The sequence below is a fragment of the Sander lucioperca genome, chromosome 18 (genome assembly GCF_008315115.2).
Source record: "Sander lucioperca isolate FBNREF2018 chromosome 18, SLUC_FBN_1.2, whole genome shotgun sequence".
Taxonomy (NCBI): Eukaryota; Metazoa; Chordata; class Actinopteri; order Perciformes; family Percidae; genus Sander; species Sander lucioperca.
Genome location: NC_050190.1, coordinates 2,930,387 through 2,946,506, shown reverse-complemented (window position 1 = coordinate 2,946,506; position 16,120 = coordinate 2,930,387). Strand labels below are relative to the sequence as shown.

General features: G+C 40.0%; 1 protein-coding gene and 2 long non-coding RNA genes across 4 annotated transcripts in view; 2 read left to right on the top strand and 1 right to left on the bottom strand.

The window, feature by feature from the left end:
- LOC116036826 overlaps nucleotides 1-10,533 on the bottom strand; it is a 21,158-nt gene extending 10,625 nt beyond the window's left edge. The window contains exon 1 of the long non-coding RNA XR_004101730.1: nucleotides 10,523-10,533. This is a non-coding gene — a long non-coding RNA (uncharacterized LOC116036826). The remainder of the gene's footprint in view (nucleotides 1-10,522) is intronic.
- Nucleotides 1-16,120, top strand: part of LOC116036818 — a 397,754-nt gene that overhangs the window by 331,035 nt on the left and 50,599 nt on the right. The window lies entirely within an intron of this gene.
- The window catches only part of esr2b (estrogen receptor 2b), a 59,987-nt gene continuing 50,595 nt past the window's right edge, over nucleotides 6,729-16,120 (top strand). For both annotated transcript variants that reach the window (XM_031280483.2, XM_035994511.1), the window contains exon 1: nucleotides 6,729-7,045. The gene's annotated coding sequence lies outside the window, so the exon portion shown is untranslated. The remainder of the gene's footprint in view (nucleotides 7,046-16,120) is intronic.

Genomic DNA, 16,120 nt, shown 5'->3' with positions numbered 1-16,120 from the left:
TCACGAGATCGATGCGGCCACATTTTTTAGAGCCAGGCGCCATAGTTCCTACCGACATAGCTCCACTGACTGCAAGACCCAGGGCATGATGGGAAATGCCTGGCTCTCAGCTGATCTAATCGACTCAACAAAATGACGTTTTATATCAACTTAAGCTCCTAAGCTAAGAGTCCTTATGTTTTCTCGCCTCACAGTTTTACTTGGATTGAGGTGGCACCTAAATCATGGTTACATCTGCCGCAGTGGTCCTTGCTACACCCTACTACGCCCTGCTACCCCCTGCTACGCCCTACTACACCAAGCATTTAAACAGCTTTTCTATCATAATAAAAACAACTGAAGACTGTGTACAAGCTGATATATGGGTCCGATAACATTTTATTAAATCGGAATCTGACCTAACAGGATGTGAGTGTTTCTGTGACTTCCTGTTTGGACTGAAGGCTGCTGGAAACGGCTGTAAACTGTCCGACTTGACTGCGGCTTTTTGTCACCGCCCCCGGCTGCCGCCACCTGCTTCTGTCCACTTTACAGGTGAGGCGCTGCTCATCTCAAACAAGCCTACCGAATTCTCTGTCAACTTTCTCTGTTTTGGATGCCTACTACTTGACAGTTTCCACTAATATATATTTTCCCGGATATAAAGTCATACAAGGGTCATGGCCAAACTTCAAGTGAAATCTTGTGGTGTGGTCTGTTGTCTTCTACAACAAACCGATCATCAATCAACAACTTGACTTTACTGGCAGCAGTGGTGAAGTGTAACTAAATACCCTTTACTCAAGTACTGTACTTAAGTACAAATGTTGAGGTTCTAGTCTTTTCTTTTCATGCCACTTTCTACTTCTACTTCGCTACATTTCAAAGAGAAATATTGTACTCTTTACTCTACTACATTAATCTGACAGCTTTAGTTACAAATTAAGATTTTCTCGCACAAAACACTTGTAGTTTATAAAATATGTTATATGTAATATAAATGAAACTAGCCAACAATATAACAGCCTACAAGGCCAGCTAAAATGATTAGACCATTAAACCTACATTGTGTAATTTTTTGAGTTGATTCTTAGCAAAAAACCCTTTGTTCTTTCACAAATATGTACTCATTCATGTGTAATTACTTCCACCAACTAATCAAAGTATTCTCGTAAGCGTAGAATCTGACATTTAGAATCATTCAGAATACATACGAGCGACTCGCTCGAATGACAGCAGCCATGTAGCGTCTCCATCTTTAAAATACATTAGACAAAGAGGGACATACCTCCGCATTTCACCCTCTTGCACCTATTGGCACCGTGACAAATGCAAGGGGGAGATTACTCACCAGGGAAGCGAAAAAAGAGAATTAAAATGACAACGCGACAGGCAAAGCAACAAGACCAAAGTTAATATTGGAGTGGCTAGAACAGCTGCGTGTAAACGATGGAGAGAGCTAATTTCGGGTTTGGCCACCGTAGGAGGAAGGGCTAGAAAGTAATATTCAGTTGGTTGTCATATACAATTTCACCACTAGATAGGATACATTCTTACACAATGTAGCTTTAAGTAAAGGATCTGAATACTTCTTCCACCACTGACTGGCAGATTCATTGGATTAAATCATGTCCATATTCACGCCATGCAAACGCGGCAGCGTCTCTTCACACGCCATGGGATAAGATCATAGACTGTGGGTAAGATATAACTAGTCTTTTTGCACGCTGTGGACGTTAAATTACAATAAATACATTGGTCATTAATGATGCGGTCACTGAACAATCCTTGAAACTGTTGGTCACTTTGCATTTCAAGTGGTTAAATGAATCTGTTTGCCCAAGGACATGAGATTGTCAACTGCATGCTGGTGTGTGTTTAGGTATGGTTGGTTTTCCTTTGGATTTGTTGTTTACGTCTGTACATCTCAGCTATAATTTTTTTTACTCTGAGAGCGTATCACAGTTACGTGCAGAGTTCATTATGTACAGCCTGTGCTCCTGATAGGAATATCGATAAACACAATTGTTGTTTTTTTGTTATCACCTCAGTAGATTTGGGACGGCAGGATGATCATGGAAAATGTAGATTGTGAAAAACAAAACAAAATACCTAGGCCTGTCCAAATGTTTTTTCTGCCTATTCCACTGGTGAAGACTTCATCAGTAGATATTACTTCATGTGAGTTCAAAAAAACAATATACAAGAGTACACAGTATTCAACCTGGACCCTATTTTCCTATGTTTTTGTGTGTAAGTGACTGATAGGAACAACAATCTTTGAATTTGCTCCAGTATTAAGCGTAACCGGCAGTCACAGACCAGGCAATGTCTGTCCACTAAAAGTGCTTTTTTTTTGCCACTGACAGGCTCAGATTATTATTATTCTAAGTGTGTGACAACATCATGGAAAGGATCCCTACAGAAATAGACCTTTTTAAAACCTCTTTGAGACCTTTCTGTTTAACCAGAAACAGCACTGTGGTCGCTAGTGCCAAACCCACCAGATTCCATTTAAAAAAAACAATACTTTTAGCGTGTGTAGGGCCAACATATTTTCACATGTAAATCGGTAAACTATGTATTTATTTCAACCAAAACTGGAGTTGTGATGGTCAGAAAAATGGAAAGACGACCCAAAACGATTTTATTTTGTTTCTGTCGACTTTGAATGAAGTGTATTTTATGATGCTAAAATTACTGTTTATTTACATGGAGTCTGGTGGGTTTAGCAAATGCAATTTCGCAGATGTTTTAAAGTTTAAAAAAGGATCTTACTCTTAAACAGAAAGGTTGACCTCTTTAGAAATCCTTTCCATAATGTTGGCAGACACTTAGAATATTAATCTTAGTCTGTCAATGGCAAAACGAGCACTTTCGTGAAGGTAAATACAAGCTGGACAATTGCCCTATTAACTTACATTGTAGCTTGTTTCGCCGCTGCCGACTGCTAAACAGGCCTATTCTGGTGTGTTCTTCTGTTCCAACTGGCTGAATGTGTACCTAAACAAGCAGATAGATTTTTGTATTTGTAGTCCCGAACTGCATACTACAAAAATCTAACCGCAATCTAAGCTACCACAAGCTAATTTTAGCTAACTTTTAAATGCATGTCAAACAGGGCTAGTCAGTCTTTCAATGGCTCTGGGGCTAGTAAATTCGCACATCAACTAAGCAGGTAGCTGTTTACAACTGTAAAATAGCAAGGTGACCAGTAAAACTACAGCAGACGACTACCCCTGGCTAAAAAAAACATACTTTAAGATGCTTCTTCAGGTTGGAGGTGGAGTAATTTGGACGCTGAAAGGAGGTTGGTTGCTGGCAAGCAGAGGTTGCATTGCACGCAAATAGCAATTTTTTTCATTTTCATATGGGGCTTCTGGGAAATGCATGGAGTTGCCTTAATTTATTTATTTGGTGAATAAACTCGTGAAACAGAGACGTATCGTCATGTAATCCATTGATTTCAACAATATAACTGTATTCTAAATACCAACTATTTAAATTGTAACTGTAACGGAATACAGTTACTCATAATTTGTATTCTGAATACGTAACACCAGTACATGTGTTACTCCCCAACACTGACTGTAGTTTAATAATATATAGAGGTGGCTGAAATGAATCCTATCCAAACCAAAAATGCAGCATGTGGATAAATGTTGAGATTTAATTTTTTTGTCAGTTTGGCTATTTGTCTCAGTTTTAAATTTACCACAGTTTTATAAGAGCATTCATTTTCTTGGTTGGATACAGATTGTGATTTCAAGCCTTTTTGACGCTCATGTTGTTTTGGTTGTGTTCCATCTCTTTTAATGATTAACCCCGAGCAGAAGGATGCAGGGAAATCACAGAGATAAAGCTCGGGCTCTGATCACTACACTGTTTGTTGTATTATTAGCATCATATGAAAAGCGGGCATACAGCATTTTATTCTCGGGTTTGACCAACATATTTCATATTTGATCTGCTGCTTTCTGTCCCCAGAGTCACAACTAAACAGGGAGAAGCAGCGTTCAGCTTTTATGCACCCCACATATCTTGAACAAACTCCCAGAAAACTGCAGTTCTGCAGCAACTCTGTTCTTTTTTTAAGTTTATTATTTTTTTAATGTATAGGAAAGCTCAGGTTTGATTGGGAAGAGAGGGATGACATATAGGTAACCGTTACAGATCGGACTTGAATCCTGGACCTTCTGCGTCGAGGAGTAAACCTCTACATACAGTATGTGCGCCTGTTCTACCAACTGAGCTAACCGGCCACGCAACTCAATTGTGTTAAAGTACTCATATTATGCTCATTTTCAGGTTCATAATTGTATTTAGAGGTTGTACCAGGATAGCGTTACATGGTTTAATTTTCAAAAAAACACTATATTTTGTTGTACTGCACATTGCTGCAGCTCCTCTTTTCACCCTGTGTGTTGAGCTCTCTGTTTTAGCTACAGAGTGAGACATCACACTTCTATTCCATCTTTGTTGGGAGTCCTTACCTAGGTAAGGACTACTAGCCCGTCAGAAGCAGAGCCATGCTAGCACTTAGGGGAGCATTATAACACGTTTGTCTCTGAAGTAAAGGCTGGACTACAATAGAGCTGTTTGGAGCAGTTTGTGAACAGTGTTTTCTGTTTGAGATGTTAAGTCCCTTTGGTACGGTGGCCGACAGGGGCAAACGCCCTGCAGCTTAAGAAAACACATGCAAATAGACAAAACACAAGCAAATTAAGAAAACAACTTCATTCATTTGACAACACATGTGCAGCATTCAGCAAACGCGCTGCAAATACACACAACACAACCAAATACATAAACGCACTGCAAATAAAAAACGATGCAAAAAGAAAAGCACGCAAACCCCGAAAAAAGAAGCGATGCAAAAAGAAAAACAACTTCATTAATTTGACAACACATGTGCAGCATTCAGCAAACGCACTGCAAAGACACACAACTCAACCAAATACATAAACGCGCTGCAAATATGAAACGATGCAAAAAGAAAAGCACACAAACCCAGAAAACAAATGCAACAAAAAAACGCTGCATCCAGATTACACAACGGAAGTTCTCCAGACCTCTAGAGGGAGCAGCTAGTGGAACAGCTGGATTTTCGACCCCACGGGGAGGGAGGGAGAGAGAGAGAGAGAGAGAGAGAGAGAGAGAGAGAGAGAGAGAGAGAGAGAGAGAGAGAGAGAGAGAAAGAGAGAGAAAGAGAAAGAGAGAGAGAGCCGGGACACGTTCAATCTCAGAACGGTGTAAATATGAAGTCTATGTTTGAGATATGTTTTCTCTCGTTTGGTGGGTGTGTCTCGACTCAGGTCACAGGTGATACTCAATCAGCAGAGACGTCTGTAAACTCGTGGTGATAAAACATTTAAAACTGCATCAGTGTTTAACGTTGACGTTTGTTTAAGCCACATGAGAGGGTTTAATTTCGAGGTCCGAAATTACTGAAGTGTAGGCCTCCTCAAGTGTAATATTGTGATTATACAACAACAGTTACCAACAAAATAAGTGATCAATCTGTATTCATATTGTGGAGCAATTCGCTCTTGAAATACAAAAAACAGACAGGATTTCTAGTCCCTCCCTGTTAGTAAACCAGCCAATTTACCGTGGGATTTATCAAACTGAATAAATCCCGCCCGCACATATAAACACAAAACTGCTTTGCATCGTGTTGTAAGTAAGAAATCTGCTGAAAAAGTTATTATATTTATTAGCATGATTGTCGTACTGTTGAGTTCACAAACATCCAAAACACCAAAGTACAAACACATAGCGGACCAGACGTGAGCTTTTATTTTGAAAAGCCGAAGCTCGGGGACGGCATTACCCGGGACAGCATGAGACGAGAGTATAGACTGTATAATAATAATAATAATAATAATAATAATAATAATAATAATAATACTATGAATTTAATATCGGTTAATAACGGTCGAAAATCCAGCTGTTCCACTAGCTGCTCCCGAGGTCTGGAGAACTTCCGTTGTGTAATCTGGATGCTGCGTTTTTTTTGTTGCATTTGTTTTCTGGGTTTGTGTGCTTTTCTTTTTGCATCGTTTCATATTTGCAGCGCGTTTATCTATTTGGTTGTGTTGTTGTATTTGCAGCGCGTTTATGTATTTGGTTGTGTTGTCTGTATTTGCAGCGCGTTTGCTGAATGCTGCGCATGTGTTGTCAAATTAATGAAGTTGTTTTTCTTTTTGCATCGCTTCTTTTTTCGGGGTTTGCGTGCTTTTCTTTTTGCATCGTTTTTTATTTGCAGTGCGTTTATGTATTTGGTTGTGTTGTGGTATTTGCAGCGCGTTTGCTGAATGCTGCACATGTGTTGTCAAATGAATGAAGTTGTTTTCTTAATTTGCTTGTGTTTTGTCTATTTGCATGTGTTTTCTTAACTTGCAGGGCGTTTGCCCCTGTCGGGCACCGTACCTTTGGGGTGGACTTTGGGCTTTTCACTTTGTAAACGTGCACAAAAAAGATATATGACACAATAAAAGAAAAGGGGGAAAGCCAAAAAGCATAATATGAGCACTTTAAATCAAGGCTTCTTTTTGATGCTGCTCATTTCTTATACTGCAACTTTTATTCTCGTATTTTAATTGTTTTTAACTGCTCTTGAATGTTTTATGTAAAGCACTTTGAATTGCCTTGTTTCTGAAATGTGCTATACAAATAAAGCGGCCTTGCCCCCTTCAGTGCGTAGCGCTGCTGGGCAGCTCTGCAGAAGGGCGGGGCCAGTGAGGTTTTCCAAAGCGGCCAAACCTTAACCTGGCTGGCGCTGTGAGGACTGGAGTGGGAATGAATAAGGGGAGTATTAACGACACGTCGGGAATGGAGAAGTTCTTGGAGGAATAACGCGGAGGAAATAAGCGCCGGGGTACATGTGACGTGTCCGTTTTTATAGTTGAACTTTTACGCGTCGCGGTTCTTGTTTTCTTTTGCCTCCACCCGACTTCATTGACTGTTCGCAGCAGCAGCAGCCGCAGCCGCAGCGGAGGCGCTGAAACCCGGCGGAAGTAGCAGCTGATCCCGTCCTCTGATCACCGTCTGGACCCAGCGACAGGTTAGTGTCATGGAATATTATTTCTTTTAATTTCTAACTTTTTTTCTATGGAGAGAAGCAGCAACAGAGTGTGGCAGAGTAAAAGAGAGCTGTCGTCTCCAGGGCGACAGGTGCAGCTGGGCTCTGTTCTGTTTTGATTGGACTGATTAGAATCAGCTGGTTCTAACGCGGTTTTCTCAGGAAACTGTACGCGGTGCTTTGCAGCTTCAAGCAAGGGCATAACTTTGGGTTCAGATTTTGAACATCAAACACTTCTGCATTCTGGTGCCTTTTCTGCATCAAGTTATGGTGCTCATGTCTTTATGTAGAGGAAATTATAATGGTTTCTTTGGGGTGGGTTGCACTGGCCAGTTTTGTAGGAATTGTATAGGAATTTATTCCTGAGCTAATAGGGGACAATATTAATTAATATAATCCTTTTGCTGTTTACTTTGTTGATTTCAAACACCATAAACCTCTAGGGAGAGACTAGAGAAGACAAAACATCCCAGCAGTTGACAGAAAAATCTTAACACAATAGCCATTTAGTAGCAGTTCTGGAGCTTTCAGTCATACACACAGTCATCCTCATGTAGTTACAGATGTTAAAATGGCCATATTTATGAACACATCTCTTCCATGTTGCCTTCAAATAAAAGTAATATCTGTACATAAAGAGGAATTGTGTGTACAAATCAGGGGCGACCGATACTGGTTTTTGAGGGCCGATAACTATACCGAAGTAGTTAATAAAAACGATAACTGATATTTGGAACCGATATGCATTTACAGTAAAAAAAATACATACAAGTATGTCTTACATAAAAAATCTTAAGTAAATAAAAAATACAAAATTTACTACAGTAAGCGTCGGTTTAAAAATAATATAACTACTGTAGCAGAGCCAAAGTAGTGCACTTTTTAATTAAAGTAACTTTTATCATTTTTTGGTCAAATAAAACACCAATACAGATAATCTGTATGCTGAAATTTTGTGCCCAATTTCCAGTATCTGAAATCTGTAAAATGTCAGTATTTTTGTCAGAATTCTACTTGTAAGGTATAGAAAAGACTGCAAACCCACAAACAGAAGTCATATGCATACAAACGTTGAAAACTAGACACATAGTTTCATAATTTTATGTATGGAACTTCCTGTAAAGAATAAAATAAATGACAAAATCCACCTTATTTCCGTTGTATCTAATGTCTCTGTGCAGCCCTAATGAGGATGGCCTTTTCATCCAAGATCTCCCTTCCTCTGCAACCAGTTTGTGCACTAAATCATATCTTTCTCCGCGGCTGATATGCATCCACGATATGAAAAAGTTTGCAAACACTAAATGGCAGGCGTAAATCAGTCCAGTCAGATCTGTCAGTTCAGTTTTCCTCACTAAAAATGTACTTCATATTCAGAGTTAATGTCCGTCGGCAGAACTCTTTAACTTTAACTGACTTTAATTTGTATTTTATTTAATGTTTTTTCATAATCTTCCAGCAGACTTTCATATGCTGTCCCTCCACAGTTTGTTACATTACTGTAGTTTTTTTGTAAGGGACATTTGGTTTGCCCTCTAATCTTCTGACGCCGCTGGTGATTATTTTATCACTCATGAAGAAAACAGATCCTATCTGCTCCTGTTATTCAGGCTCTAGGAACCAGTGAGGATGGAAGCCTGTCAGTCTCCTCTCCGCAGCCTTAACCCTGCTCACGGTGTAATCATAATCTTGCTCTTGCTGTCAATACCAGATTTCTTCTCTGTGTGTGTGTGTGTGTGTGTGTGTGTGTGTGTGTGTGTGAGAGAGAGAGTCCTGCCGTTACCAGAAATAAGAAGTCGGACTTTAAGCACATCCCCTTCCGTTCTCTGGGTTTCACCCACGTTGAAAAGCATTCCACCGCCGAAAACTCGTCAAGGTCACGCTGATCAAGAATTCCTGATAGCTCCCCCGCATCCATCCACAGGTTTCCATCAGCCAAGATACGCAGAGTACAGAGTGTAATGAAAACACGGCGCCGCACGTTTGTTTCCCCGGTTCAGTCACCCTCGCTGGGTGTTTTCCAGGCAGGTTAGGCAGCAGTGAGAGGAGGCTGTCGTGCAGTCAGTGTGTGTGGTATTAGGGGTGGAATCACACTAAAACATGTTGAAAGCGCAAAGTTTGATCTCTGGAGCCAGCATTCTCTGTATTCACTCACATTTGTGTTGCAGCAGTTTTACCGCAGACCTGAACATCCTGAATAAGGTCCCAGACCACGGAGAAGAAAAGTCCCATTAGGTTTTATGGAAGATGTGTGAATAGTTGCACATGAACTTGGTGAAATGTGTAGGTGTAGGTGGACTGATGCTTACAGCTGTTTCCTGCTGTGATCTTAAAAGTACTATTCCAGTAGTTTTGCATGTATGACCTTGTTGTTAAATGCCCTCTAGTATAGAGCTGATTGAAACAATGTCAGAAAACTAACTGACGGCTACTTTGATAATCGGTTAATCATTTCAGTCATTTTTTAAGCAAAATCCAACATTCTCTAATTCCTGCTACTCATGGGCACTGTAAAAACTCTCACTTAGATCAAACTCTAAAAATTGAGGGAACATTTTCCAACCATTTTATTTTTTTCAAAAAATTTAGTAGAGCCTACTTGGAAAACAAAACAAACCAATGATTTGCTCAAACAGGCACTGTGCCGGTCGGGTTTTGGAGCGGAAACTCAAAGCACGCCATGAATGATACACATTTCTGCTGACTGCAGAGGACGGTAATGGCAGTGGCTGAAGAAGCCGGGAAGAAAACTGAAAGCTGATGTAAATGATGCATGTTTCCAAGCTTTTATTAAAGGTTTTGCAAATGTTTGAGGCAGGCAATGCATTCAGCATGTTTCCTATGTCTTTCAGTGAGAAACACTGTTCACTTGCTGCCGGTGTGATAGTCAGCTGCCCTGCTGCTGATTGTTGGATGAGAGGTCACTTTATTTAATTTTTTAAAATGTGTGAAGGTGTTTTCTGGTCATAAGAGGACAGTTTTGGGCTTTTGTTAAAAGGATATTTCACCACTGGAAAGATGAATATGTATTAAATTGGGTCATTTATGTAATAGAAATGTGATTTTTATTTTTTTTATTTTTTTTTTTTAAAATTTTTTTTAAGAAGTTGGTGCCTTCTAGACTGAGAAAAGCTAGAAAATGTATTTTTGGCTCATGTGGATGAAAGACAACAACTCCCAGAATGCACTTGCTTCGCTTCACCCACAATACAGGGAAATCTAGTCTCAGGGGGACATGAGGGAGGGAAGCACGGTCATTCGAAAATACTACCTGGTTTCTACTGATACAAAGCTTAATGCTAATAGGTGAAGTATCCCTTTAAGGACTTTTTTTGGATTTTGTATATTTAGGATCATTATAGCTGTCGTACGTGCTGGAGATCAAGCTTTAACAGTGTTGGGTGTGGGTGTGCATGCTATTATTGGTTTGTTACACCTAGCTGCGCATGGAGGTCAGACATGGTTCTGCATACACTAGGGCTGGAACGGTATGGATTTTTTCTTACCGCGGTTGAAAAGCAAGAAATTCCCGCGGTATCACAGTATACCCCTTACGAGAGTAGCGTAAGTTAGAGCGAGAATGGCAGGGTGCCTTAAATGAGTGACGTCAGTGCCCATCAGGAACTTTATTTTTTGCGTTGTCGGGCAAGAATTCTATATTAATCCTTAAGCGTATTGTAATTCATGTGGTCTGAGAGAAAACTAGACATCTGTACTTCCTCTTGGCTCTGTTTTCAGGCTTTAGATAATCTAGCCGTAACAGGAGACTTTGGCCAATCCCAGGTCATTTCAGAGAGAGAGCGCGTTCCTATTGGCTGTTCTGCTCTTGCATTGCCTGCACGACAGAGAGGGGAGAGGGAGAGCTGCAGGAAGAAGTCTCACTCTACTTTAAATTTTGGTGTTTGTTTGCATTCTACCCACTGCAGCTTTAACATTTGTTAGGTGGAAACTGAATAAAATGTAAGTTGTCTTTTAAAAAAAAAAATATATCTATCTCTCTCTCTGTCGGGAACATCCTCATATGCAAGCAGGCCCGGGGTCTCACAGCAAAGGTGTCTTGCTCAGCAGCACTTTGGCAGTTTGAGGGGATATGTCCCTCCCAATATTTAGAAGCGGTGGATTTGTCCAGCTCAAAAAAATAAGATTGGTTTTGGGAGATTAAGTCCACGTTGTCACTTTTTTTGACGTGTCGCTTTTTAAGACATTTTTGTGATTTTTATTTTATTTATTTTTTGACCTTTGACGCTTTTTATGATGTTTTTCTTCAACGTTTTCAGAAGTTTACTAACTGAGCGTCTTTATAGGAGAGAATTTTAAGTAACAGAAAATTGATTGTATTTTTACTGTAGCTACACTAGGGCTAAGCGATATGGAGAAAATCTCCATCTTTTTGACCAAATACCTCTATCGATACAGCAACGATATTGCAGTGTTGACTATTGGTGCTTTCACAAAATATTTACACAATGAGATTTTTTATAAATAATCATCAGTAATGTGGATATAATGACTAAGTGGGTAAAGGCAAATAATAGAACAGTTACAAGTCTGGTAAGTTCAGAAAATTACATCACTTTACTGTAATGCAGCCTTTAAAACCAGGAAAAGATGCCATATTACGATATATTAAATCTAAGATGATATCTAGTCTCATATCACGATATTGATATAATATCAATATATTGCCCAGCTCTAAGCTACACACATCATTTCTGCTTTTTTAATTACAGCAAAGTCCAGGTAATGAGCTACCACCGAATCTATACTTTTATTACGTTACGTTATTTTACCGATTTATTTCTTAGAGTGCAGGAAATGAATGTGTTTGACGCTGAAACTTTTCTGGGGGACGACCCCCAGAGCCCTCGGTTGTAATGCAAACTATACCTACACCCTAGCTTTCCCCTTTTATATGTCACTCCTGCAGTCACAAAGCTCTCTGAAGGACAATCTCAATTTGTTAAGTAAAAACCATTTACTCACATTTTCAGCTAGGGGCCCGTAGTGTTATTCTTTTATTATTGATTTATCTGCAGATATTGTTTTTGGACATTTTTATTAATTATTTTGTCCAAGGTGACTAATCTAAGTGCTTATTTGATTTCACTAACAGCCCAAAACGCAAATATATTCAGTTTACTGTAATGCATGACAAAGAAAAGTATAGGAACTATACAGTATAGCATTTTTGCTTTAAAATTTTAAAAATGTGCTTGCAATGCAATTAATCAACTAATTGTCTCAGCTTTTTTTCCTCTGTCTTGCCCAATATTTTCATTTATTAGACATTGGTAAGGTATCGCAGTTAGTTTGACTGAAATAAACTGTCTACACTGTGGCACCTTTTAACAATTTTTTATATAATCATTTAATCTCTGATATTTTATCTTTTGAAGAAAAGTGAGACACTTTCGAAGAAGGTGAAATTACTTCTTAAGGTTGTGGTGTATTTTTTCGGAGTACAGTATTACAGTAGACGGGACAGAGCTGTCTGGCAGCTAGACAATGCAGCGGCACTGACAGGAACAATTGCTCCAAATCTGGACACTGTAATCAGCCTGTCCATTCTGCTGAAGCGTCCCGCTGTTGGCAGGGGCGATTCTAGGATTTTTTTTAAGTGGGGTGGCACAGGGGGGGATAGGATGGAACAACATAACGTATGCACATTTATTATTAATTTCACTTGTTTTCATTTTAAACAAATTGTATATCTGAATACAATACACATTTTCTATAGGCTCAGTCTGCCACTTTTTAAAAAAACGATTTCAGTGCTGGTTCCATGGTATCAGAATTTTGGATAGTCACCAGGACCAACATACATTGGTCATGTGACAAGGGCTGGGAAGATTGGCAGAACAGGCAGCCAAGTGACAGTACTCTGATTTAATGGAAATCACAATTGTCAGATTCACAGCGCTCTAGCCCAGTGGATTGGTGGGGGGGGGTCAAATTTCCGGGCAACCCGTTCTCACTCCCAACTCGTAAAAAAACTGACACTTGGTCAGTGGCTCTCAGCATCAGACACAATGCAAAAATCACCCTTCAGCATCTGTATGGAACGCACCGGGCAGAGCAGCAGCTGTAAGATGGCGTAGTATTAAGAGAGACAATGGTGGCGAGTAGTGTGAAAGGCCTAAAATCGGCGTAAGGAGGTTGGTTGGGTTGGTGGATGGGTCAAACAACACAGAACTTTCACACAGGTCCTGTCCGTGTCCCGCGTTTCACTGAAACGTACATTTTGTAACCCCACCCACCATCTTTTCCTAATCCTAAATGTCCTGTTCTCATGCCGCATCGTCAGAGTCCTGACCAAAGGGCTAGACGCGAGTCCCGAGAGCTTTAAATAGTGATGCCAAGAGTCCCGACCAAGTGTGTCTAAATATGGCGCTAAAGGAGACTTTTTGCGTCAATAACAAACGCCCAAGGCACCTGACCAAGCATCACTTTTTGACGCGATGGGAGTGAGGATGTGTTGTTCAGGGGGTGCCGGTGCCACCCTGTGCCCCCCCTTCTAGCCCCACTCCTGGATGTTGGGCTCCTCTGGGAGCCAGGAGCAGCTCCGTCCTGCTACCATGTAATCTGTCCACCTCTTCAACTCAACACAACTCTCCTCCAGCAGCTCCTTGTTTCCTTTGTGTGGCTGAGAAAATGGGAGAGTTGGGGCTGGCTAATGGTTTTGCTGGGGGGTCTTTGTGTTTCAGTATGTGTTGCTGGCTGGGAGCCTTGTCCTGAGGGGGGGGGGGCTTCACACTCCTTTTTATACACCAGAAATAAACAGGATTTTAATATACTGGCCCGCAAACTATGCTCTCCAGAGAAACGCATTGTATTTTCATTCATTTCTTGTTTCGTGCAACTCGCTCCTGATATTTCTTGTTGCTGACTCATGCTTTGTTAAAGCCTAATAGCAATGTGTGCCCTCAGGAACCTTTCATGTGGTTTTGTTGAAACTGATGTGTGTGTGTGTGTGCAGCTCCAACAAAGTTGTTTGTGATGTTTGTGTTAGTGAAGACAGACAGACTTTGACCTTTTTATCTTCTATCTTTCCGTAGGTGGCAGACCTGAGCTACATTTGTGGTCAGAAACGGTATCGAAATATTTCTTTTCTTAATGCAAGAGATCCCATTATTATGAGATGTAAAAAAACAGTGCAGGGTCCTGGATGGACTTTTTCTTTGACTGGACTCTGCAGGGTGTTCCAGGTTTTTCATTGTTGTTCATGGTGTGCCAGTTTATTACAACATATTTGGACATGATGTTGAAATTCATGTACTTAAAATGTTGTAACTACTAGTGTCAATAACTGAAAAAACATCCACCCATCATTTTTTCAGACCTGCTCCTATTCTCATGTTCAGAACAATGTAAACGTGCAAGAGTAGAAAAACTTGCATTTATTAATATTACCAAGTGTATAAGCAGAAAGCAACCAGATTGTCAGGGGTTGAAGTCATCGGGCCTTGTGTCTATCTACAGACTGGATCATAAAATAACAAAACCACAACACATTTACGAGGTTGAGGCGGAGTGTAGGGCAGCAACAAACAATGACTGTAATTGTTAATCTATCATTTTTTTATTCATTGATTCACTGTCTAGTCTAAAACGTAAAAACGGCAATCTTAAAAAAGCTGGAACCAGAAAATGTTTGGCATTTTTGCTCGATAGGTGACATAAATAATGATTCAATTCAAATTGTAAATATTACAGTAGGATCGGGGCCTTTCCAGAGACTAAAAACTCCCCAACTATTTAAGAAGGAAGAACATAGACGTGGTGCTTATACAAGAGTCACATTTACGTAAAATCGTAAAACAAAATAAATACTGCAAGATTGCTGCTTCATCTAGTGACGACACCAAAACCAAGGGCTCCATTGTGTTGCTGTCGTGGAAATGCACACTCACCATAGACAAAAGTAGTAAAGATCTGTCAGGCAGGATATGTTATATATGCACCACGATAAGGAGTAGTAAAATAGCCTTTGTTTCGGTATATGCACCGTCTACATATGATGAAAGCTTTTTCCCATGCCTAACCAATGAATTGCTCTCTCTCTCTCAATTAATATTCACTAATTATAGGGGGAAACATGAATGCAGTACTAGATTTAAATCAGGATAGATCAGGGGTCAATTACACAAAGGCCCAAAAACATACATCAGACATGTTTAGAGCAGTTGTGGAATCCCACCATCTTATAGATGTATGGAGGATGCACAATCCTACTAGCAAGGATTACACCTTCTTTTCCACACGTCACCTCACCCACTCACGCATTGATTATATTTTGTGTTCTAGTGAGCTTAAGACAATGTTCCACACGATAGCAATAGAACCAGCAATTCTGTATGATCACAATGTGCTGATAACCATTCCATTGTGATATGTTAGGAGAAAGATCCAGAAGGTGGCAATTTAATAATTCCCTTCTCCAGAACACAGCTTTTGATGCAGAATTTAGAGCCGAACTGGCTGAGTTTATATCAATTAATACCGACTCAGTTTCTGACCCTGCATTCATTTGGCAGGCAACTAAAGGCAAACAAAGGGATTTTACATCTTCCTTTGTGGTCAATTTGAAGAGGAAAAGAGAGGCAAGGATTGCAGAGTTGGAAAAATGCTGTAAATCTTTAGAGCAGTCTCTTAAGATTTGTTTTTCTAAATCTACACATACTGTTTTGGTCACAAGTCGAACAGAGCTAAATGATCTGCCAAGATCGAGAGCTGAATTCATAATGCACAGAGTGAGGCAAAATTATTATTTTAATGGTTGTAAACCAAGCAAATTGCTCGCTCTGAAATTAAAACAAAGCAAATCGAGAGCTACTATCAACAGCATCCGCACAGACCGAGGTATCTCAACAAATCCTAAAGATATCAGCGCGACTTTTCAATCCTTTTATTCAAAGTATCCAAAGCGTCATGCTGCAGACAATGTATGCAGACTATTTCATGTAACAGAAGACAGTGTTTCTTCTATGTTGATATTACATACCACCATGGTAAAATTTCTGCCGCCACGGAAATAGGGCAGACGCACAACAGGGTTTC